This window comes from Macrobrachium nipponense, chromosome 8 (assembly GCF_015104395.2).
Source record: "Macrobrachium nipponense isolate FS-2020 chromosome 8, ASM1510439v2, whole genome shotgun sequence".
Classification (NCBI taxonomy): domain Eukaryota; kingdom Metazoa; phylum Arthropoda; class Malacostraca; order Decapoda; family Palaemonidae; genus Macrobrachium; species Macrobrachium nipponense.
The window spans coordinates 65,705,542-65,732,390 of record NC_087203.1 but is presented as its reverse complement, the minus strand read 5'-3'; the positions used below and the strand labels follow the sequence as shown (position 1 = coordinate 65,732,390).

The following is a 26,849-nucleotide window of genomic DNA, read 5'->3' as shown; positions in this document are numbered from 1 at the left end:
ATAGCGTCGTCATTAACCCACCTTCACCATGATAGCTACCTAATACGTTTGGAACATGTACTCTATTAATTCTGTTATCACATAATTGTGATTATATACACTCATCAAGATACAATTGTCGTTTACTATCCTATTCACGCTACTTCGGGAATATATATATATATACTATATATATATATCATATATATATATATACACATATATATATATTATATATATAATATGCATATATATTTATTATATATTATATATATATATATATGCATTATACATATATATATATAATAGATATATAAATATATAATATATATGTGTGTGTGTGTGTGTGTGTGTGTGTATAATATATATGTATATAATATATACAAATATAAATATATATATTTAAATAAACATATGCATATATATATACATATATATATATATATATATATATATATATATATATATGTATACTTTTAAATTCTATAGTTAAATAGCCTCATGTTTCTAGAGTTGTTCTGTTTCAGATGAGTGTTCAATATGATTTTCAGAGAAAAATGTCTCGGAAAAACTTTCCGAGATTTCGAAAGGAAATGAATTGGTATTTTGCAAAAGATGGCATCTGTCACGCTACTTCTTTGATTATTTCCTTTGGAATCAGTATCCCTCACTAGCGACAGAACCCAGGTCAGATTCCCGGGTAGAGGCGAGTCACATTGGCTCCTGTAACCCTCACAGATCCTCTACTGAAATGCAGAGAATTACGTATCAAGCATTTAGTCGGCTTAAGTTGATCCGAAATTTGATGGATTTGTTTATGCAGCCTGGCACCGCAATTATTCTACACATCAGGGCAGAATAACAGAATGCGATTCACCTATTTATGGTTCTTTTTTATATGAAGAGTGCAAGGAAATTCGTAAGAGGTGACATCAAAATTTTTATATAATGTAGAATGTAACACAAGAACAGGAATGCCCTTTATAACGGTCTTTAGAGTAAAACATTATTTAACATGGAAGGGAAATTAAATCGGTTAGACGTGGCATCAGAATTTTATTATAATGTAGACTTATAGTACAATATAGTTCGCAGTATTTTAGTATTGAAAACAGGGAATACTGCAGGGAAGAAACTTTGGTCATATTTGCCTTTGATATATTCTCAAAACACACTAAAAGGAAATTCTTCTTCATCACACAAAATCTAAACAGTCTAAACATCGTTGGATGCTTATTACCTTAAATCTAGAGACAATAATACATATCCCACACAGTTAAAGTATTTTTCACTTCTACGTTAACATGCATAGATTAAGTTAAGTCTACGTTTCTCTAATCTAGGCTGCTATCAGCTTTAGCATCACCTCCACGAGCTACTTTGGAATCCATTTCGTGAATTTATGTCTTTCATGAAACTCAGTCACGTTTCATGGTTAGCTCACAGGTACAGCATTCATAAATGTCATCGACTCTGGATAAATCTAATATCTGATTTGCAAGAAATACCAAAGATCGTTAGAGCAACTTACAGATGAATAAATGCTTAATCAGTAATTGATATAAACTAATATTAATCAAAAGAATTAGCATCATGTTCAAAGCAGGAGGGAAAACTGTTCAAAAAACCTTAGATTTGATTTGAAGATAAATTTGACAATTAAAGAAAGATAAGGTAAACAAATACTTGGAAAGCCATAGCCTCAGTTCTACGGATAACAGAATGAATTTCAGATTCAATTTGCTTGTTCAACAGCACCTAATGGGATTACACAGGTTCTTGGGATTCAAAGTCACTTGCAGGCGAAGCTACTGAAGCAGTTGGTTGGTTGAGAGTCCAAAGGGTGCGCAAGTCGTCTTCCAGTGATAACAGAATGAAGCTATTTGCTGAGACCTTGTAGCATGAATGAGAGTTCGAGTAGGACTATGTAGCCTGAATGAAGCTTTCGTTGTGACACTGGCGCGAATGAATGAGTGAATGAAGCGTTGAAATGGTTATTCATTCTACGAATAATGATGCAACAGCTTAAAGGCCGCGATACGATTTTCTAAGTATTTTTATAAAAATAACTGATTGATTCGATCATACGAAGTCACTGACTTTTATAAAACAGGACTATTGCCATGAAAATCTACAGTCATAAAAGATTGCACCTATAACGTCCGATGGAGTCTTATAAATTAAGGATGAATCATCTATTGCCGTGAGATTCACAGCAAACAGCAGAGTCGAGGGAGATGATGAATGACGGTGAATGAGGTCAATCGACGTCCTAGAAGGCTGCCAGTCGAGAAGCGTGATTGTGATGAGTATTATACAAAGCAAAGGCCGCCAGGCCCGTCCACAGTCCCGTCAGCAACACGTCCCCGACGCCCCTGTGAAAAGGAAGATGGGAGAATGGCTTAGCTTTTGTGACTCAAAGAGCTGGCACGGGGTCAGTGGAAGCTCCTGCTTCCGGCATCTTTTGACATCAGTGGCAGTTGGTTGGAATTGTGAATGCAAGATGACAGAAGGGGGTGCCATAAAATGTTCTTATACTAACACTGGGTTTACTAATGAGAAAGAATAAATATAGTATGACTATTTTGCATTCATTTTCTTCCCCAGAAATAACATTTAGATTACAAATTTAGATAATAAAAGTATCTTTTGCAAGTTAATACGTGTGAAGTTTAAAAAGAAATTCGAGAGAGAAGATAATCAAAATCTCAAGAAAAACAACTAGACTAATGAAGGAAAAATCGAGGCCACATATAGAATTCCTTGGACGACGCCATTCTCATCTAACCTTACATAAAAAAGAAAGGAAAAATAACCATACTTTAAGGTATAATAACAACGCACCTTTCTTCCTTTGTATACGTAACGGATTCGTCAGCAAAGACGAATAATGAAGACTCCTGAAAAGATAAAAGAAATATCCAAGATTTGAGTAGCTGGATTTACCACAGCTGAGTGACTAGTGCCCACAAAAGATAAATTCTCCCTACAACCTCCTTATTTTTTAAAGTGAGTTACTCGATAAGTTCTTGACAGTCTAAACTTCTTGTTGTGGGACTGTGGCACAGTGTTTCTGTTTAAGCTGATAATCATATTCAAGGTTGCTTATACGTGCCCCGAGGTCATCTACTGTTATAAAGATGGATTTACCATGGTGTAAAATCTCGAAAATCAATTGTTCAAAGAAATCCCAAACCTAATTTTCTTAAAGGGAACTCCATTTATTCAGTGATTTCGGTTAACGATTTATTCCTTGTGTAATATATATATATATATATATATATATATATATATATATATATACATACATATACATATATATATGTGTGTGTGTATGAATGAATATCATTAAAATTGCTCCAAGTTATTTTTGCCTATGCTTATCATTAATATTGGCATTTTAAAATAAAAGCATCCAAGACTTACCTTGAAGTCCATAAAGTCCGAGTGTTTGGACGTAAAACGAGTCTGCTCCGGTGCCTCACCTTCAAGAACTCGTTTTCCAAACTCTTCATATATAACACTTTGATCAGGATGAACTCCGCTTGAAAGTAGAAGGTTTTCGTGTAATGTCATTTTCCATCTGGTGTCTGTAAGCTTTTGTTCCAATGTGGTTAATTTTCTGGTATCTGTGTGTCTTTCCTCTGAATGAGACATCCTCCTTGTATCTACACGTCTTTCTTCAGGAGAAGGAATCCTTCTTGTATCTAAGCGTCTTTCTTCTGATGCAGACATCCTCCTTGTATCAACACGTCTTTCTTCAGGAGAAGAAATCCTTCTTGTATCTAAGCGTCTTTCCTCTGTAGAAGACATCCTCCTTGTATCTACACGTCTTTCTTCAGGAGAAGGAATCCTTCTTGTATCTAAGCGTCTTTCTTCTGATGCAGACATCCTCCTTGTATCTACACGTCTTTCTTCAGGAGAAGAAATCCTTCTTGTATCTAAGCGTCTTTCCTCTGTAGAAGACATCCTCCTTGTATCTACACGTCTTTCTTCAGGAGAAGAAATTCTCCTTGTATCTAAGCGTCTTTCTTCTGATGCAGACATCCTCCTTGTATCTACACGTCTTTCTTCAGGAGAAGAAATCCTTCTTGTATCTAAGCGTCTTTCCTCTGTAGAAGACATCATCTTTGTATCTACACGTCTCTCTTCAGGAGAAGAAATTCTCCTTGTATCTAAGCGTCTTTCATCTGAAGATGACATCCTATTTGTATCTACACGTCTTTCTTCAGGAGAAGAAATCCTTCTGGAATCTAAGCGTCTTTCTTCTGATGCAGACATCCTCCTTGTATCTACACGTCTTTCTTCAGGAGAAGAAATCCTTCTTGTATCTAAGCGTCTTTCCTCTGTAGAAGACATCCTCCTTGTATCTACACGTCTTTCTTCAGGAGAAGAAATCCTTCTTGTATCTAAGCGTCTTTCCTCTGTAGAAGACATCCTATTTGTATCTACACGTCTTTCTTCAGGAGAAGAAATCCGTTTGGAATCTGAGCATCTTTCTTCTGATGCAGACATCCTTCTTGTATCTACACGTCTTTCTTCAGGAGAAGATATTTTTCTGGCATCTAAGCGTCTTTCTTCAGATGCAGACATCCTCCTTGTATCTACAGCGTCCTTTCCATATTCAGGAGGAATAAATCCTTCTTGTATCTAAGCGTCTTTCTTCAGATGCAAACATCCTCCTTGTATCTACACGTCTGTCTTCAGGAGAAGAAATCCTTCTTGTATCTAACCGTCTTTCTTCTGATCCAGACATCCTTTTTGTATCTACATGTCTTTCTTCAGGAGAAGGAATCCTTCTTGTATCTAAGCGTCTTTCCTCTGAAGAAGATATCCTCCTTGTATCTACACGTCTGTCTTCAGGAGAAGAAACTCCTCTTGTTTATCTAAACGTCTTTCTTCTGAAATCATGACATCCTCCTTGTATCTACACGTTTTCCCTTCAGGAAAAGAAATCGAAATCCTTCTTGTATCTAAGCGTCTTTCCTCTGTATGACAGAATCATCCCCTTGTATCTACACGTCTTTCTTCAGGAGAAGAAATCCTTCTTGTATCTAAGCGTCTTTCTTCTGATGCAGACATCCTCCTTGTATCTACACGTCTTTCTTCAGGAGAAGAAATCCTACTTGTATCTAAGCGTCTTTCTTCTGAAGAAGATATCCTCCTTGTATCTACACGTCTGTCTTCAGGAGAAGAAATCCTTCTTGTATCTAAGCGTCTTTCTTCCGATGCAGACATCCTTCTTGTATCTAAGCGTTTTTCTTCTGATGCAGACATCCTCCTTGTATCTACACGTCTTTCTTCAGGAGAAGAAATTCTCCTTGTTATCTACGCGTCTTTCCCTCTGAAGAAGACATCATCTTTGTATCTGACACTCTTTCTCAGAAGAAGAAATCTTCTTGTATGCTAAGCTCGGTCCTTTCCTCTGAAGAGACATCCTCCTTGTATCTACACTTTGTCTTCCATGAGAAGAATCCTTCTTGTATCTAAGCGTCTTTCTTCAGAGGCAGACATCCTTCGTGTATCTACACGTCTTTCTAAGGAGAAGAATTCTCCTTGTATCTACGCGTCTTTCTCTGGAAGAGACATCCTCCTTGTATCTACAAGTCTGTCTTCAGGATAAGAATCCTTCTTGTAATCTAAGCGCTTTCTTCAGATGCAGACATCCTCCTTTTATCAACACGTCTTTCTTCAGGAGAAGAAATCCTACTTGTATCTAAGCGTCTTTCCTCTGAAGAAGACATCCTCCTTGTATCTACACGTCTTTCTTCAGGAGAAGAAATCCTCCTTGTATCTAAGCGTCTTTCTTCAGATGCAGACATCCTCCTTGTATCTACACGTTTTGTCTTCAGGAGAAGAAATCCTTCTTGTATCTAAGCGTCTTTCTTCAGATGCAGACATCCTCCTTGTATCTACACGTCTTTCTTCAGGAGAAGAAATCCTCCTTGTATCTAAGCGTCTTTCCTCTGAAGAAGACATCCTCCTTGTATCTACACGTCTTTCTTCAGGAGAAGAAATCCTTCTTGTATCTAAGCGTCTTTCTTCTGATGCAGACATCTTCCGTTGTATCTACACGTGTATTATCAGGAGTAGAAATCCTTCTGGCATCTGAGAGTCTTTCCTTTAATACAGATCGCCTCCTGGTGTCCAGATATCTTTCTTCGGTTGAATGAATCCGTCTAGCGCCAAGGTGTCTTTCTTCTGAAAGAGACATTCTTCTTATGTCCTGACGTCTCTCATTAGTAGTTGTTTCAGTGGCTAATCGTTCTTTTGAACTATACTTCCAACCAGGATTTTCACGCCTTTCACCAGAAGATGACAGCCTCCTAGAAGTCCGGTGGGTTTCTTTTTCGAAAGAAAGAAGGACATTTTTCCTTAGGCCATCAGTGTTAACCATTGGAGAGTGTACCTCATAACGCTCTTCAAGATTGCCTGCATGGAAATGGGTATTGGTAACCGTTGTATGCACTACCCTTCTTTTCAGTCCCTCAGTAAATCCCTGACCATTGTCGCTTGATCCTTTCAGATTGTGGCCGTCCCATTTTTTGAAAATTAGATCCAAACTTATTGGTCCTTGGCGAGGGGATTCGTTTCCTGATAAAGTGACCTCAGTACCGGATGCCGTCAAGTGTTGCAGGTTTTCTATGCCTTTTGTAGCATCCGTATACCTGGAAGGAAATCATTGTCAAATATGGAAGTAATTGACTTTCATATATATGTTTTTGAAGAGCTATCACCTCTACACCTAGTATGCAATTCCTTTTCTGATATTGCTGAATCATATTACATCGTAATCTCTTATCAGGGAAAATACCTAAAGGAAAACTATTGAGGTTATTTATCAGATTGTTAATTGCCTGTTACACTAGGAGTCCAACTAGGCATTCAGGATTTAACTGTCTATTTATTATATAGGAAAATCAATGTTAAAAATAAATTTAAGAGTATTTTCGTACTCGATGACATTGCATAATACGAATAAACAGAAAACTTGAACGTAAAACCTAAAGTGACCAGATTTTTCTGTGTAATTCATTTGTGAAATATGATGCAAGGAAAACTGACTGCCTTATTCTCACCGAGCACTGGCCGAGTGGGAGGAGGACTGTGGGAAGCGTCGGTAGAGTTCAGGGAGAATCGAAGTGCCGAGGCGACCTGTGCATAGGAGCCAAGGGTAGAGAGGAGTGCCAGCGCCACCAAGAGAGCCCGTCTGGCCCTACCCGCCTTTACCATCACCTCCAGTACCTAATGAGGAAACAGGAGAGGACAGCTTTTCTCAGTCGTAAATATATTCCTCCCAACCCTAGCATTTGCGGGAAGTTCAAAGACAATGTTAATTCAGAGAGAGAGAGAGAGAGAGAGAGAGAGAGAGAGAGAAAGAGCGAGTTAAGGGAAGTGTTGTCTAGTGGAGCAGCGAAACTCATGATTATATCTTAGTCTCTAAGATGACGTCATGGTTTCGTCTTTAGACAAGAAAACGAGGAGTGAGAAAGTTGGGACTAAAATACAATTTCCAAATGAATACACTATATATGTATAAATATTTGTGTATATTATATATATATATATATATATAATATATATTATATATATATATATATATATATGCTTGTGTGTGTTTTTGGAAAACAAGGTGACCTGTGTTTTTATACCTATTATGTAAAAGACTTTGCAGAAGTCTTTTTCATAGGAGGTATAAAAGACATAGTTCCCCTTGTTTTCCAAAAACTAAACATGCATATATATAAAATATAAGTAGATATATCATATATACAGTGTGTATTATATATATCTATATATATATATATATATATTATAACTTAATATATAGTATGTATACTTGTATATGTGGACACGGACAATTTTTTTATGAATGAAATAATAACTACTCTATCTATATTCCTGTATTCGCACTACAGGCCAGATGTTCTGTGTATTACCGTGCATAATTGCAGAAGAGAAGGTAATATTAGTATAAAGGTAATGAAAAGGATGAAGTCGAAAAATTAGCAAATAAACCCAAAGAAAATACATTAGGAAAAAGAAAAGTCACGTCAAGTCAACATGGACGTTGCAGCCTTTTCAACTTCTGAGCAATCAAAATCCATAGAATTAGAGTTCATGAAACATCTACGACCTTTGCTGAAGCCCAGCTGCTCAGCTGTTTTTTAACACTAATACATTCGAGTAAAGCTGTGGAAGAAGTCGTAAACAGCGAATACTAGTTTAATGATTTGACAAGACGCGAAGAGAACTTCTGAGTTTTTTTTCATATAACTTTCTTCCTATTCAATTATGTTTGTGGATACGTGCTTTCTTTGTGTCCATATATATATATATATATATATATATATATATATATATATATATATATATATATAATATATATATATATATATATATATATATATATATGTATATATATATTATTAAAAGCCGTTGTATGGTTGTAAGTGTTTCTTGACATAACATCTTTCAAAATAGATATCTTCCCTTCGTCTTGTTTTTTAGGAAATAAACGTGTGGATATTCAGACTACAGACGAGCAAAGTTAAGTGTTCTGAAAATTTTGTCCAAGACAAAAACAGGACATTACCTTTGTAACCCGAGATAATTTCAAAACGGCAAAGTAAAAACTTTGGTGACTTACCGAAATTTTCACGGGGAAAATTCACACTGAATCAACCAGGCTGTCGCTCGAGGCAGGACACGAAAAGGTGGGTGTTGTCGGTTGAGACGCTCTGCTGATGCTGCTGAGCTCAAGCCCCGAGAAGCTGCCACTGGTCTCTCGCTGTCTGCGTCTCTTCTTTTATAAGGGATCTGGAAGCCTGGTCCTCCTTCCAGCCAATCCCCGCTTCCGGATTCTATGACGTCAGTGTCAAGTTGAATGCCACCAAACTGACTGAATGAACGAATCTCTCTCTCTCTCTCTCTCTCTCACCTTACAGAATGTGAACTTCATGTTTTAAAAGTTCATTTGATAAACGCACAAAATTAGACTTTCATCGAATAAGAAAGAACAGAAATCTACCGACAACGTGTACCTATATATCGTGTCGGAAATCAGGCAGACAAGCAAGCAAGCAAACCAACAATTGTAGATATTATGAAGCCTCTTTTTAGCCATTCTTTCAAATATGGGAATTAATGCCATGTAAGTAAATGCTTAATCTTTCCAGAATAACGTTTGTATACATACATGTATATATATATATATATATATATATATATATATATATATATATATATATATATATATATATATATATATATATATATATATATATATATATATATATATATATATATATGTATGTATATATATACATGGATTAATATATACATATTATAATACTTATATAATAATATATATATATATATATTCTGTATGTATATATCGTACATTGTTCATATATACATTATATATAAAGGTATAAGACACGAAGGAAAAATAAAGAACGAAGTTTCTGCAAGATCTTTTGACTCAACGTCCTTTACTCAGCATACAAACTGAGCAATCAAAATCCATTTTTGTGGGGGAGGGACGTGGAGTCAAAAGATCTTGGAGAAACTTCGTTGTTTATGTTTCCTTCGTGGCTTATACCTATATTTATGGATTTATCACGTTCCAAACTTTCGTGATTCAGTTATACATACATATTATATATATAATAAAAGACTTGGTGTAGGTCCTGACCGGTTTCGGCTTTGTTTCTTAGCCAGTGACGAAGGTCTAGAGGTAAAGCCGAAACCGGTCAAGATCTACGCCTAGTCTATTGTTTTCTTCTGTGATTATGAGAAATATATGAATAATTATAGCATAGTGATTTGAATCATATATATAAACATATTAATAGGTTTTTTTAGGTTTTTAGACTATCATTAGACATTTCTATGGAACAGAGATAGATGTAGAAGAGGTTTTAACATTGCGCAGCATTTTTGGTTAATAGATGGAACTATTCACTGATATACTGTATCTACATCTGCTGGAGACGGATGAGATGTGTAAATGGCAAACGCATTGAGTGAACTCATGCTAGACACAAAGTATTTCATTTACAATTATGAATGTGCCGACTGCTGCAACTTGATATATTGACAGCTTTATCGTTTGATAGCTTAATGAAATGCTTTGTTTCTAAACTATATGTGAATTTATAGGAAATAACTATTTCCAATCAGGTTATGGATGATTCAGTTGTCTTTATCAGTGCTTTGGAGTCACCTCATGAAAGCTCGAGTTGTTATTACCGCGGTTAAGAAACCCCTATTTAAAGGTAAGCTCCCTTTGTCGTTTCGTAAGTTGGTTTGAAGTTGTCGAGGATAAAATAACAGTTAACTATGATTTTCCCTGAACCAATCACAGTAATGGTGTCCAACAGTACTTGGGGATGACTGATTATCAAAGGGCTGTGTACAATTTCTTATCAACAACAAAGCCGCCACAGAATTAACAAAGGAAGGTTTAAATTTCATTTTTAAATGTGTTTTCAACCACAAGATAGCTTTGATACACATAAACAGAAAGTGTTCAGTGGCGTAGTTGGCATTCCATCGGTGGGGGGCCAAGATAATTTTGTGGGGGAGGGGATCCAAATAGAATTACACAACACTAATGTACCTAATCTGTAATTAGTAAAGTATACTATTCTCGAATGTATATATCCATGTGAATGAAAGAAGCTAATAGTATTAGTAATTCGTAAACCTGGATTTGAAATCATAGAGCTCAATTTTCAATTAATTTCCAACTCTTACTTTATGCAAATGTATCAAACACTTTAATGTAAATTTCCTCACAGCTTTATACTCAGCATTAGCCTCATTTCTGTCGTCAAGTTGTAATTTTCAACTATTATATAATATCCTTGTCACATAAACATATCAAAATAGCGCATATCATCAATAACACCAACGACTTATGACACCCCATATCTCTTCCAAATTTCAACCTGTGCCTTTCCCTCTTCTTCTTCGCCTCTGCCTGGAAATGAACTCGAAGCGGCAATAGCAAATTGCATTGCACTTATTCAGAACTGTAACTATAGTTTCAATCACTTCATACATTAAGTTGCATCATAATATCATGAATAAATATGTCATTTGGGTTAAAAACATATAACTATATCCATTCATATCTTAGTTGTTTAACAAGAAGCGGAATTTCAACTGGGTGGGGGGGAGGGGGGAGGGCCCGGGGCCCCCCTGTCATCCCCCCATACCGACGCCATTGAAACTGTTCCTGCTCCCGTAGGGGGGTAGTGCCATCAGTGGACCTCATGCGGTGCACTGTAGGCATTACTTAAGGTTCTTTGCAGCGTGCCTTCTGCCCCTAGCTGCAACCACTTTTTCGTTCCTTTTACTGTACCTCCTTTCATTTTCTCTCTTCATCTGTCTTTCCACCCTCTCCTAACACTTGAGTCATAGTGCAACTGTGAGGTTTTCCTCCTGTTACACCTTTCAAACCTTTTACTGCCAATCTCCATTTCAGCGCTGAATGACCTCATAGGTCCCAGTACTTGGCCTTTGGCCTAAATTTTATATTCAACTCATTTACATTCAACTCTTCGAAACTGTTCCCGAAAGCTTAATATTTATTAATTTTTCAAGACCAGTTCCCCTTGCCAATTATGCATCTGATTGTGGTGTAAGAAATGTTTTATTCAAATGGCTTCATTTAATGTTTTGTGCAATTAGGTTTTTTTATGTAGTTATGACGTGATTATTCTGATAGCCCCTAAATCACCCGGAGAATTTTCAAGGGCCTCCAGTTCATTCCTAAACGGACACATTTGCAAATGATTTGACAAGAATTGGGCGCTTAGATTAGATATGCTTCGTGTGACACCAATACTGTTGCCGTCGCCTGGTCTCGGTATTCTTTATGATAGATTTGGTATTCGTTGTTTAGTGATGGATTTAATTCTAAATGTGTGGATGATATTCAGGCTGTAAAGTCTTCTTTCTATTTTTGACTCCACAGGTGAGCAAGCGTAGTTACGATACCCTAGTTAGCGAACAGAAGAAAGCGTTCAATCATAGAGTGTGCATATCTTGAAAGTCCTAAGTATGAAATCTTTAAATAGAAGCTAGTTGGTGAATATCATTGTTACTGATGGTGTCTTTGTAAGAATCTTCCTGGTAGCTACAGGTACACTATGACAACTAGTGTTGATCAATTTGTTATACATAGAATTTTAGTTAGAAATGTTGTTGCGTGGTTGCATATATATTAGTTGAATACTCATCTAAGTTTTGCTGTTATGTATAAGGAAGATACAAATATTTTGTATTAGTCGACTATGTTTCTAGATATTCACGTTTCTTTAAAATTTTGACGTTTGTCGTAAGAATAGGGTATATGCTCGTTTAACATATTTGGATATTCTTTAAAATTTTGACGTTTGTCGTAAGAATAGGGTATATGCTCGTTTAACATATTTGGATATTCTTTAAAATTTTGACGTTTGTCGTAAGAATAGGGTATATGCTCGTTTAACATATTTGGATATTCTTTAAAATTTTGACGTTTGTCGTAAGTATAGGGTATATGCTCGTTTAACATTTTTGGATATTCGGAAGATTAATACTAAAGTTTATCAAGGGACTTGTTGAGATCATGAAGAAAAGATTCTTGAAGTTGTTATAGTTACTGTAAGTGGTCTAGATCCGAATCGGGATTTGCAAACTCCTCAGTTACTTGCAAGGTTAATTCGGATTTTGTTAATGCATTAAAATGCAGCCTTATGGAGGTTTATATGGAATCATATGATATATCATAATAACCTCCTCTTTGGTGCCTTCGTTGCTAGGTTGTTGGGGGTCGTCATCTAGGACTAAGATATCTTGGGGGTCATTATCTTTATGATATTTGGTTTTACGGCCATCCCCAACGGATTTGTACTGTAACGTCGCAAAGGTCGATACATACCGGGTTAATTAAATCCCTTGTGGTCACTTTCTAGGAAAGACCCCTGTGAAAAATACTAAAAACTGTTAGGTTAGGTTCGACTTACTACGCAAGTGTTCTTTGATGTAATTGCCGATATGAAAATTAACAAGCCAGTTGTGGTAAATATAGGTTGTACGAAATTGCTGACAAGGTGTTTATAGAAGCAAACGTCAGGAATTGACTTAATCGTAAACTGTCTCCATTATTTGAAATGCTCTTTTCAAGTTTCTCATGTAAATTAGGGTCAAGGTAAGAATAAGAAATATTTATTCATATTCTGCTATTTATGCTATTTCATTTATTAAGTGCATGCACGTTAACAAAGAAATTATATTCCACTTCTGCTTGCAAGTTTCAATACGAATAGTGTATTGTTTGTTTTAATAATAATTATAATAATAATAAATAATAATTGTTATTAATTATTATTATTTATTATTATTAGTATAATTATTAATTATTTTATTATTATTATTATTAATTATTATTTTATTTTTTTTGCTGCCTATCACAGTCCTCCAATTCGACTGGGTGGTATTCATAGTGTGGGGTTCCGGGTTGCATCCTGCCTCCTTAGGAGTCCATCACTTTTCTTACTATGTGCGCCGTTTCTAGGATCACACTCTTCTGCATGAGTCCTGGAGCTACTTCATCCTCTAGTTTTTCTAGATTCTTTGTTTTCAGGGATCTTGGGATCGTGCCTAGTGCTCCTATGCTTATGGATACAATTTCCAATGGCATATCCCATCCTTCTTGTTTTTTCTATTTTCAGGTCTTGTACTTATCCATTTTTTCCCTCGCTTTCTCTTCAACTGGTGTCCCATGGTTTTATTGCGACATCAATGAGTGATACTTTCTTCTTGACTTTGTCAATCAACGTCACGTCTGGTCTATTTGCACTTATCACCCTATCTGTTCTGATACCATAGTTCCAGAGGATCTTTGCCTGATCGTTTTCTATAACTCCTTCAGGTTGGTGCTCGTATCACTTATTACTGCAAGGTAGCAAATGTTTCTTGCACAGGCTCCAATGGAGGGATTTTGCCATTGAATCATGCCTCTTTTTGTATGTGGTTTATGGTTTCATTTTTCGTATTGCACTTCCTACATATGGGAGAGATGTTATTTCCGTCTATCGTTCTTTGAACATATCTGGTTCTCAGGGCCTGATCTTGTGCCGCTGTTATCATTCCTTCAGTTTCCTTCTTGAGCTCTCCCCTCAGTAGCCATTGCCATGTGGTCATCGCTGGGCTAGTTCTTTAGTCCCTGGGGGGGGGGGGGGGGTCCCCTCATGTATTGTCCATGCTTGGTTTGGGTTTTGTGCCAGTCCTCTGTTCTGTTTGTCATTCTCCTCTCTCTGTATATTTCTGCGTCTTCGTCTAGTTTTATCAGTCCTTCTTCCCATGCACTCTTGAGCCACTCGTCTTCACTGGTTTTCAGATATTGCCCCAGTGCTCTATTCTCGATGTTGACGCAGTCCTCTATACTTAGTAGTCCTCTCCCTCCTTCCTTTCGTGCTATGTATAGTCTGTCCGTATTTGCTCTTGGGTGTAGTGCTTTGTGTAGTCATTCCACTATTCCTGCGCTGTATCTGATTACTGGCACTGCCCATGTGTTTATGGCTTTTATCATATTTCCGGCGTTGAGTTTTGACTTGAGTATCGCCTTGAGTCTCTGCATATATTCTTTCCTGATCGTGTCCTTCATCTCTTGGTGTTTTATATCCCCTCTTTCCATTATTCCTAGGTATTTGTATCCCGTCTCATCTATGTGTTTGATGTTGCTCCCATCTGGTAGCTTTATCCCTTCAGTCCTTGTTACTTTGTCCTTTTGTATGTTGACTAAGGCACATTTTTCTATTCCAAACTCCATCCTGATGTCCCCAGATACAATCCTTACAGTCTGGATTAAGGTATATATTTCCTTGATGCTCTTACCATACAGCTTGATGTCGTCCATGAACATCAGATGGTTAATTCTGTTGCCTCTTTTCTTGAGCTGGTACCCAGCATCCATCTTCTGCAGTACTTTTGTCATGGGAATCATGGCTACTACGAAAAGTAGTGGGGACAGTGAGTAACCCTGGAAGATCCCTCTCCTGATATTAACCCCTGCTTGTCTTATTCCAGAGTTTGTAAGTCCTCCTGTGGTCATCCATTTGGGTGCATGGTTATTTGAGATACAATGCTGGAGTTGTTCTGCTATTCGTGGGTATAGGGCATTGAAGTTTTGAGCCAGTATCCATGGACTTCATCGGGACCTGGGGCTTTCCAGTTTGGCATTTTCTTTAGTTGGTGTCTGACTGTGTCTGTCGTGATCTCTGTGAATCTTTGTTTTATTCTCCCTGTTTCTTCTTCCTTGACTTCCTGGAGCCATGTTGCATGTTTGTTGTGTGATACCGGATTGTTCCATATTTTTTCCCAGAGTCTCTTACTTGGTTCGGCTTCAGGGATTTCTTGGTGGTTGTCTTCCCCTCTTAGTTGGCTGTACATATAGTCTTTTCCGGTTGGTTCCGAATAGTTTATTCTGTTGGTATCCCTTATTCCTGTTAATGTACCGTTGGATCTTATGTGCTTTGGCCTTAAGCCTCTGTTTTACATCTTCTTTTGTGTTGTCTAGTCCCCTCTCTTGTATTTTGTATTTCTCGTTGAGTTCCTCCTTTGTTTTCTTGCTTCTTAGCCTTTTTTCTGCCATCTCTTTCAGTTTACTCAAGTCAGATCTCATCACCATGATTTGCTTTTCCAGGCGCCTTTTCCAAGGAGGTTGCTGTTTTGGTTTCTGTCGGCTTGGTTGTGTTGGTGGTGTTGGTGTTCGTATCCCCACCAGTTCTGCTACTAATCTTGCTCCTGCACATGCCAAGTTATTTGTTTCTGTGATACTGGTGGTGTGTATTATTCCCATTATTTCATTGACCTCACTTGTTTTCTCCCTTAATTTCTTAGTGTTGTAGGCATTCATGGAGGGATCTTTGTTCTCTCTGTATCTGGCTCCATCCATTGTCTAATCTTTGCTACCCATTCCGTCCTCTCTGTTACTTCGTCGGTGTTTCTTCGTGTGTCGTTGTTTGATACCTCATCTTCTTTTTCTTTATGTTCCTTACTTGGTCTGCCAGCCTCTGCTCTGTTTGGGGGGTGTTATTCCTCTCATTCCAGATGTTGACCAACCTTCTTCTATATCCTCTCTCCGTCGGGTTGCTTCTGATGTAGCATCTCCATATTTCCTTATTTTCTTCTCTTGTCCATTTCTTCCTCTGGTTTGCTTTTGTAGCTCCAGTCTGTGGCTGTTGGTTTCTGTCATTGTGGTGGTCAGTTGCTGGATGACGACCTCCAAGTACCTGACCGTCTTCCCCTTCAGTTGGGTTGAATACCTGGCTGCCGGACGAAGCTCCTCTGTTGCCAGAGGTTCCATTTACGTCGTTGTCGTTTAATCCTCCATTTCTTTCCATCATTACTGAGTTTTGCTATTTAACCCATAGGTAGACCCTACCACATCAGGGATAGGTACTCATTTACAGCTGAGCAGACTGAGGAAATTATGGTAAAGATCCTTTCCAAGGAATCAACGCCGAGGAGAGCGGTCACCCATCCAACGACTGACCAGCCCCAGTGTTACTTAACTAGTCCATTGACAACCTAACCCACTCTACTACGGCGCCACATATATTATTATTATTATTATTATTATTATTATTATTATTATTATTATTGTTGTTGTTGTTGTAGTAACAGTAATAATAGTAACAATAGTAATAATAATAATAAGGCACTAATAATTGGAGGGTTTTTTATGGTGGCTTTTCCAAGTAAAAGTACTTTAAGATAAGTATTTTCCCGGTAATGAGTCTCGTAGAATGGTACCACATTACACATGGTTAAAAAAATATTTTTTTGATATTGCATAAGCTGGTTAATACGAATTATAACGTGATTACCAATTAAAGATTTGAATAACTTGTTGATCATAAAAGCAAAGGTGCGAATACGTTGGAATTATATTGCAGTTTCATTAAGTCTATGGAAGTTTTAAGTTATATTTGTTTCTGTTCTGTTCGAACCGACCGATTCATTTGAATCCCGTGTCGTCTGTCTCTTTCCTCTTCTATAATGAAATCTAAGTGGATCGCGATTATGTTCTCCCCGGGTGACAGGAGGGGAGACATGACACAGCCACCCACCCCCTGCAAACCGTTTTGTCCGCCCCAGGCGGGGTAGGTAGTGGAACACGGGAAGGTAGGGGAGACATCCACCCCTTGATGGAGAGTGATGACGTCAACTTTGGCGAGGTGTCGTGTGACGGCTACGTCAGCATGGCCTGTCTACCTGTGTTTGTGCTGCTCTGTGATCGTCTTTTGGAAAATTTATAGGTTCACCGTGAATGACAGTTGTTGGGTGGCGAGAACGCGGTGAAAACTCCATCGTTTAATCCGGATATCAAGTGAGAGAATGAGTATATTGTCAAGGGTTCTAAACGATGCTCATATTAGCGGATGCTGCAGGACGCCTGAAATATATGGAAATTCTCAAGAATGACAGGAGTGATCTAGAAAAGGAGAATGAAAAAGGAATGAAAGTTTAGTTACTGAAACTTCGACACTGTCAATTCTTATCATATTATTTAAATAGATGAAACCTATTCACATGGAACAAGCACACAGGGGCCATCGACTTGAAATTCAAGCTTCCAAGGAATGTCGGTTTCAACCTCCCACTGCAGACCCCACACTGCAGCAGTAACTGGTCATGATACAGAGCCGGTGATTTTTCATCGGCCTGGGGGAGACTCGAACCTGCGACATCTGTGTGGCAATTCACGACACTAACCACTATACCAGCGGAACTTTAATGGCTCCGAATGCGGTGGATAAAGGAACGTTCAGGTTGAGTTTTGTATCTTTCTGAATATTTCTATTATGAATAATGATTCCGAATTGTTACTAGTTTTATGTCTGATGAAAGTGCTGAGGTACCTGCTGTTAACGGAATTGAGAATGATCTGTAAAAGTATATATTCTTCATCGATGAGAGTTCAATGATTTAATAATCATTTGCTGAATTATTTCGGATTTGATGATGTACATGTTTGGTATTTAATGTTGCTGCCATTGTATAGAAAATGAACTTTTATTTAAAACTTACCGATAGCTAGTATTGATTTTTGTTACTTATGTTCACTGTATTCTTCATGTTTGTCTATTCATTACTGAACATTTTCTGTTATTAAGATATGTATGTGCATTATTTCGGTCTCGTCTGAGCAATATGATTAGTTGCATTCTTATGATAACATTTCTTTAATCTAAGTAATACAATGCAGAAGTTAGATAATATTTGGATGTGTTTGTTCAGTTATTATGTTATTAAATCACTCTTGTTAGATCATTTTTGGTTTTCGTTTGTGTTTTGTTAGTGTTCGTATGTATGTGTCCATAAATACTTTGGTTTGTTACATCCATTTGCCATGGTTTTACTTATTTTGGTCGCTGGATGTTTGATTTGACGATTTAGATCAGCACTGGTGAAGAGTCTTCAGGTGACTGACAACTCCACGGGGGATGAACTCCACATTTCAGTTACTATCGACGTTCCTCTGTAAATCAGGGGTTTTCAACCCGGGGTACGCGCACCGCCAAGGGTCTGTCAGCAAAAACTGCTCCTCGCCCAACTAGGATAGTTAATGAAAACAGTTGCAGCCATTTCATCACCTCACTTTGCAGCTGATGTATTATAATGTATTTTGTTTTTTCAGCTCAGTACCATAACCTTGAAAATTTACTGCATTGCCAGAGGTAAGTAATTATTAAAAACTGTCTATTTTTAATGGAATTCTTTATGTTTACAATATTATTGGTTATGTCAGGAGAGTTATGCACTTACTTCTCCTCTGTACAGGTTTTCTGAGTTGGTTTTGTTTTCCACGTCATACAAAGTGAAGGGGGTACATTACTGACATTACATACCCGAAAGGGTACATGGGGAGGAAAAGTCTGAAAACCCCTGCCGTAAATGAGATAGAATTATCCAAGTATAATAGAGCTTTCCTCTCTAAGAATGACAAACATCAGCGGATGACTGGCAGAATCCGGTAACCCTGAAAATAAGTCATCAGTCATCACCTTCAAAACTTTAATTATCATTACTTCTAGCGAGCGCATTCTCTTGCGTGTTCTTAGGAAAATAGAACTTTGATATGACATCTTCGTTATGCTTTTAAGAGGCTTTTTATTCCCACGATATCCTTGAATCGAATGATTTACCTATATATGTTATGTATATATTATATATATGAATGTATAGTATGTATGTATGTATATATATATATATATATATATATATATATATATATATATATATATATATGTGTGTGTGTGTGTGTGTGTGTGTTTACGACCCATTTGCAAAATTGGTAATTTTACACAATGGCCGGCCATTATTCAAAAGGACCAAATTCGTGGCCACTTTGCAAAATGACCTACAAATCTCAACATTTTGCAAAACGACCAAGATTTTGGTCAGTTTACAAAATGTCCATACAGCAAGCAGCCAGATGGGAAAAAAGCGAGGGATTGATAAAACGTAGTGAACTACGTTTTAACTACATAACTAATTTTATTCATTTTCAGAAAATACACTTTCAAATAAATCAAAACGTATAAAGTTTTAGCAAGTAACTAGTTAAATGCACACAAAGTACTACGTTGGTCGTCTTCTCCTGGCTTTCAGCAGTGCCTTACTGACAACAGTGTCACCAGTCAGCTCCCATTACTATTGTGTAGAGAGAGATTTGGGGGGGGGGGGGGATAATAAGTGAATGATCGACAATTATACAGTACAATTACCCGTAGTGGGAAACGAATAAATGAACCAGTAAATGAAACCAATATTATAAGAGATGATTTGCAGAAGTGAATGACAAGCTTTTTTTCCATCTGGCTGCTTGCTGTATGGAGATTTTAAAACTGACCAAAATCTTGGTCGTTTTGCAAAATGTTGAGAAATTTAGGTCATTTTGCAAAATTACCACGAATTTGGTCCTTTTGCGTAATGGCCGGCCATTTTGTAAAATGACCAATTTAGCAAAATGGCCGTAACATATATATATCATATATATATATATATATATATATATATATATATATATATATATATATATATATCAGCGTAAAGGTGGACCATTGGAAACGTTGTAATTAATTTCAATACTTTATTTCCTACGTTTCGTAATATCATTATTACATCTTCAGGGAATCTGTTAAACAATAAATAAAATACTTACTTTAAATTACTTAAAAATTACTTTAAAAATTACTCTAAAATTTAACATTTATAAATTACAACTCAATTAAAAAAACATGCAGAAACGAAAACAAAAAAATAATAAGACCAAAGACCGCTAACCAACCTTATGCCGAGAAGGCAAGATACAGAATGACAAAACATAAATAAAAGTTAGCTCAGGTACAGTTGTGTGGAGGAGGTCTGGGTATTTAACTAGGGAACCAGTTGTTTAATAAATAATGACTCTAGGATAGGCAGTTCATATGCATTGTTTGCTTGGCCTATGATTCGGAAATGGCTTCTTTCTATATATATTTTACAATTTTTGAATGGTTTCTTATATTAGAATGTTCGGGATTGGAGAGCCTACAGCCAGTACGGAAACTTAATCCCCGATGAGAGTCGTATCTGACCGGCAGTAACCTCCTCGTGGATCCGACATATGTCCCAGAGTTACACTTAGGGCAAGTATACTTATAAACCACGTTGGAGGTCAAGAGAGGGTCCAATCGATCTTTATATCTGAAAAAGAAAATAAAGTATTGAAATGAATTACAAAGTTTCCAATGGTCCACCTTTACGCTGATGTGTCCTACTGACCGTATATATATATATATATATATATATATATATATATATATATATATATATATATATATATATATATATGTATGTATGTATGTATGTATATATATATATATATATATATATATATATATATATATATATATATATATATATATTAGGGTTTAAATCCGGTCAAGAATAACCGATTATTAATCGGTTAAAATTGTTGATTTGTACTTCCTTGCAAGTTATTTGCTTTATATTTCAGCTTTTTTTTGGTTAATGCTAATAATTATAAAAATTATGAAAATAATTATTAACGAATAATAATGAAAAAGAAAATCATGCATACTTTCGTTATTATTGACTCAAAGGATGAGTTTATTCTTTCGTTTAGGGTTTTATCATGGTAGATACTATTTCGTTTTCTCTGCCTCTCAGCCAGTTTAGTTTGCGATATCATTAATCAGTTAATAACCGGTGTATGAAATTGCAGACTATTATTAACCTGTTTTGTATTTCCGGTAGATTTTGAACCCTAATATTATATAATTATATATATATTAATATATATATTATATAATTATATAGTTATTATATATATAGATATATATATGTGTGTGTGTGTATATATGACTGATAAAAATGTTCTGTAACAACAGAATTCCATCTAATAAAAGGAGCCCATAAAAACCACCAAAAATGTAGAGAGAAAGTACTATATTTCAGAGACTGCTGTCTCTCTCTTCAGGTATATGAATGAGAAAAGTTTACAGAAAATGGTGGTATTTATACCAAGAGATTCGTCCACAAGTAAGCCAATTTAGGTCACCCCGCTGATAATCTTCCTTTAATCTTCTTAAGCGTTGGTTGAATGAACACTGCGTCGACGATATCTGATATCCAATTCCCTTTTGAGATGTTCAGTTACCTGCTTCTCTTTTATTAAGGCCGATTCCATCATTTGACTCTTGTACCGGGCAGTTGCTGCTATAAATTACACGTGACATATTCCAGTTTATTCTATGGTTATGTTCATTTATATGGTTGAAAATAGCCGAGTTCTGTTGTCCATACTTGTGGACGAATCTCTTGGTAATAAATACCACCTTTCTGTAACTTTTCTCATTCATATACCTGAAGAGAGAGACAGCAGTCTCTGAAATATAGTACTTTTCTCTCTACATTTTGGTGTTTTTATGGGCTCCTTTTATTAGATATATATATATATATATATATATATATATATATATATATATATATATAGATATATATATATATATATTATATATATATATATATATATATCAGCCACGAAGGAATGTGGCTTGTATCTTTATTTATGCACTTATCACGTTTCAAACTTTCGTGATTCAGTATATATATATATATATATATATATATATATATATATATATATATATATATATATATATATATATATATATATATATATATATATATATATATATATATATATATATATATATACTTAGATGGAGAGAGATAAAATGAACATATATTAATAGAGAAAACCTCCTCGACTCTATGCTTTTGATTCTAGCGATACAGGAACCGTTTCGAGTAAATTGTCAGCCGTTGATGATAGCGTGGCTACGCATTAACAGAGGCACCGTCAGTCATTACGAATGCATAAATTTTCACACTCATGCGTATATGTGAATAAATTTCCATAAGACGTTTCCTCTCCAATCCAAATCGACTTCCAGTTATTTTGTTTAATTAAAAAAATATTTTCTCTCCTCAGCTTTTTATAAATTGCTAAAACAGATGGTCATTATTTTGTGCGGCGGAGATCTTGCTTGTAAGCATGTGGGCTACGTGCTGGCTCTCGTTAGATGATCGACAGAAATCGGGGTTACCTTAGAGCCAAATGGCGCGAGTGGAGACAGCCTTCATCTGCTCAGAAAACTGGAAAATCTCGTGCAATATAGCTTATGATATTGCCGAAAGCTCCATTCCTTTTTTCCAGCCGAATGATTTTTTCCATCATGAAAAGCGCTCCCATTGGCTGACCAATCCTAACGCCTTGCTGACCCATCTTGCAACCTTGAAAGTCTTGTAAATCGGGTTAAGGAACGGTTCACGAAAGAGAAAGAAATCGGAGTGCGTTTCGTAACAACTTAAAAATGAAAAAACTCCAGCTGCCGACGCTAAATGAAGATGGGACGAACAGAACGAAGAAAGAAAGAAAACCGTCAAGTTTTGGCGCTACTGCAATTCAATGTCGGCCCGGAATTACAAGAAAGAGAATGCTGGGTTTCTAGAATAGTCTTGACGCTCAACGATGAGTCTAGAACAGGATGCATGTCGAAAGAAAGGATTAAAGAAAGCGCAAATAAGACGAAGACCGTCATGATTGGCTCTAAAGTTCGTGACGTCACACTGACCCACCTCAGCCTGTACCAGGGAGATAAAAGGCTGGGGAAAAATTGGCGCGTAACGCACCAGCTTATCTCCTGGCGCCCAGAACCTCTCCCCTGAATCATTTCCGCGGAGGCAGAAGCGAGAAATCAGAAAACATATTTTGTGAGTGTGTGCGCGCGCTCGCTCGCGTTTAGATCAACTCCTCTCCTTGAACTTTTGTTCTTGCACTTTACGAGCATTTTCTCAGAAGAATTGTCTTTACAATTATTTGTGACGATATATATATATATATATATATATATATATATATATATATATATATATATATATATTATATATATATATATATATTATTGTCTGTGTGTATACACGCATGTATATGTATACGCTGTTTCTCCTTAGTAGGAGATAGCTCCTGTGAAATAAATAAAAAAAACAGCAGTCACTTCAACGCCTCACTGCTGAATCAAGGATGGCTCTCATGTGTGGAATATTTTATATTATCAGCTGCTTGTACCTCCTCCGCTTCTCAGCTTAATCCCGTTTCTATAGGGGGTCGTCGTTTTGGATGTGCCGCTTCCATCTACCTCTGTGGTATGCTTCTACTCCGTCAATTCCCTTCTGTCTCAAGTCCTCCCTCACACACAGTCCCTCCACCTCTTTCTTGGTCTTCCTTGTCTTCTACTACTTTGCATTTTCATTCCATAGCATGCCTTCCTATATGGCCTCCCTCTTTCCCAGCAGGTGTCCGTACTATGTTAGTCTCCTCTCCTACACTTTCTTTAATATTTCACCACTTGTTGTTTTCTGATATGCCAGACATTCGTCTTCACATTCTCATCTCTGCTACGTCCAGTTTCTTCTCCTCTGTTTTTGTCATACTTTTTGGTCGTTCTACTCCAACCTGCTTGTGTCCGATGTTTTACTTCCTCATCCATGCTTCCACCAGCCTCTACTGTAGACCCCAGGTATTTGAACTTGTTACTCTCTAGCAGCTGCTTGTATACAGTCATTCAAAACAGTATGGCAACATCCTTCAAAACCTTTCGGCAGCAGCTTGTCATAGTGATATCTAACGCTATTTGGCAACGCTGTCACAGCTATGAAACAATCACAGGCTAACGGTGCATCAGAGAAATTACCTGCAGTTTTCCTTAAACCGATTTTATTTTCTAATATACATAGTTGTAATACGTTACTTGATCACAGGATGTTACCATAATACTTCAAAGATCATCACTGTTCTTGTTTTCATACTTTCATCTTCAAAGGGCATCACTATCATGTTTTATGTTATTCATATGTGTGAAATTTGTAGACATGGGCCTATGACTACTATAAGTTGAACGGTTAGCCTCAGTAACATAAACAATTACGATTTCTGTAAATATTTACAGGCATATTATTATGAATAAAAATTTTCAAGAAAATTATTTGAATGACTAATCCTATGTATATTGTAAACTAGTGAAACTTCTTTTTTAATTTAGGTTACAAAAACACCAGTGTTTGATCTCTTGTAGGCTGGCAAAGAAACACGAGCAAAGATATATCTCTTTAATAAGAGGTTACTATACAAACTGACGGCTAAACAGAGACTAACAATATTCGTTACATACATATAAAGAAAAGTATTTACAGAACTCTCGCTTGTTTATTTACATTTGAAACCAATTACCATTACAATATAATTTCCAAACAACCCATTACATAACTAGTAAACAAATAAATATGGACGTTTGGAGGTATATCACAAACCTCCCCCTAAGACGTTTAGGGTGATAATATTATAATCCCTGGCGTCTGAAAACCCTTCTTATTCATCTGTATTTTTCTTCCGTTTTACTTGTAGACGATCAGGTTCTTTCCTAGGCCGCAAACTACGACGTGGAGCTAGTATAGGCAAGATTGATTTGCCAATAACCTCAGCAGTAGAATTATCTTGTGACCTCTCCACATCCTTTGGTTTAATGGGAGTATTAGTTGCATCAAGGCTTGATCCTTATATTGGTAGAAAAGGTCGATGTGGTCTCAGGAACTTTCGGTTTCTCCACAAAATGCGCCCACTGCCCATCTTTGTGAGATAATCTCGCCTGGATTCAATTGCCGACAACAACACCTGGGCGATTCCAAAATCCTGTGGTGTTATCTTGAACATCAACATAACTACCCATTTTCAAATTAGAAAGGGGTCTGGCAGTACTGTCGTATCGTTGCTTCGCCTGACTTCGCAAATACTCTGCTTTAACATCACATTCCTCTGCTTTCTTTTGCCACTCTTTGGCAAATGAGCGACGATGTGTTGGAATAAAAGACCTGAGGGGATGACCAAATAAAACTTGAGCTGGTGGTCTGCCATCAGCACGAGGTGTATTCCTAAGCTCCAACATTCCACGGGCAAATTCATCCGCATCCAGGTTCCCATTCTTAGCAGTAGTCATAATCAGCTTCTTGATAATTTTCACTGATGCTTCTGCATGTCCATTTGCCTTCGGATTATATGGCGAAGTAATGCGATGTTCTACTCCCCTGCGAGATGAAAAAAAGTCTCAAAGCTGATGAAGCAATCTGTGGTCCTCCATCAGTTTTCAACAAAACAGGAACACCAGTATCTGAAAATATAGCGCTCAGTGACCGTATTAGATTGGCTGCAGAAGCTATACCCTGACACGAAGATACACAAGGCCATCCAGACAACCTGTCAATATAAACAAGATAAGTACGACCCATGACATGAAAATAATCCGCAGATACGGATTCAAAAACTCTACTTGGTAGATCTTCTTCTTGCCATAGAGGTTCATTCCTTTGATTTGGTAGAAGAGGACGGCATTTGATACAAGAAGAAACCATGTTCTCAATACCTCTGTCAATTTTAGGCCAATAAACAGTCTGTCACGCCCTCCTTTTTGTGCGGTCTATTCCCTGATAACCATCATGAAGACATTCAAGAGTTTCCCGTCGAAGACTCTTGGGTATAAGAAGTCTTGCTCCATAAACAATTAGGTCATTATCTACAGCAAGCATATCCCGTATATTCCAGAAAGGCCTGAGTTCTACTTCCAAATTATGGCAGTGTTCAGGAAAACCTTTCATTATAATTTCCCGGAGTGAATTGTAGTCTGCATCCTGTTCAGCAGCAACACGTACCTTTTCCTGCGTTTTGTCCTTTAGAGGTGTCAGAAGTACACCATCTTCATGCATGTCAAGGGTATTCACAATTACAACATGCAAGGGATCAGTGGATCCATCTTCATTCAAACAATTTTCTTCCGTAGGATCCTGAACTGGTGTACGCGATAAAGCATCTGGAATACAATGAATACTAACCTTTTGCCAGTGGACAGTAAAACTGAAATTACTCAGCTTCTCTCTCATGCGTTGAAGTCTTGGGTTTTCAATTTCACCAAGTGACTTACTGTTAAGAATTGGTATCAATGGTCTATGATCTACCACAACATCAAAATGAGGTAATGCAGCTAAGTAAGTATGACATTTCTTTATTGACCATAATACAGCTGTCATTTCCAACTCTATCACATCAACATCTAAAAGGAATCTTGAGCCACATTGCGTTAGTTTCCAGTCCGTTCCATGCTTTTGAAGTAAAGCCAATCCCAGACCATGCAGTCGCGATGCATCTGTCTGCAACATGGTTGGCAAAGTTGCATCAAAATGTGCAAGTA

The 26,849-nt window shown here is 36.9% G+C and overlaps 1 protein-coding gene and 1 pseudogene across 1 annotated transcript in view; one reads left to right on the top strand and one right to left on the bottom strand.

Annotated features, from left to right (window-relative positions):
- The window catches only part of LOC135222814 (mitochondrial import inner membrane translocase subunit Tim8 A-like), a 316,936-nt gene that overhangs the window by 156,165 nt on the left and 133,922 nt on the right, over nucleotides 1–26,849 (top strand). The gene's annotated exons all lie outside the window — the stretch shown is intronic.
- On the bottom strand, nucleotides 1,028–8,761 carry LOC135222809 (caldesmon-like; annotated as a pseudogene).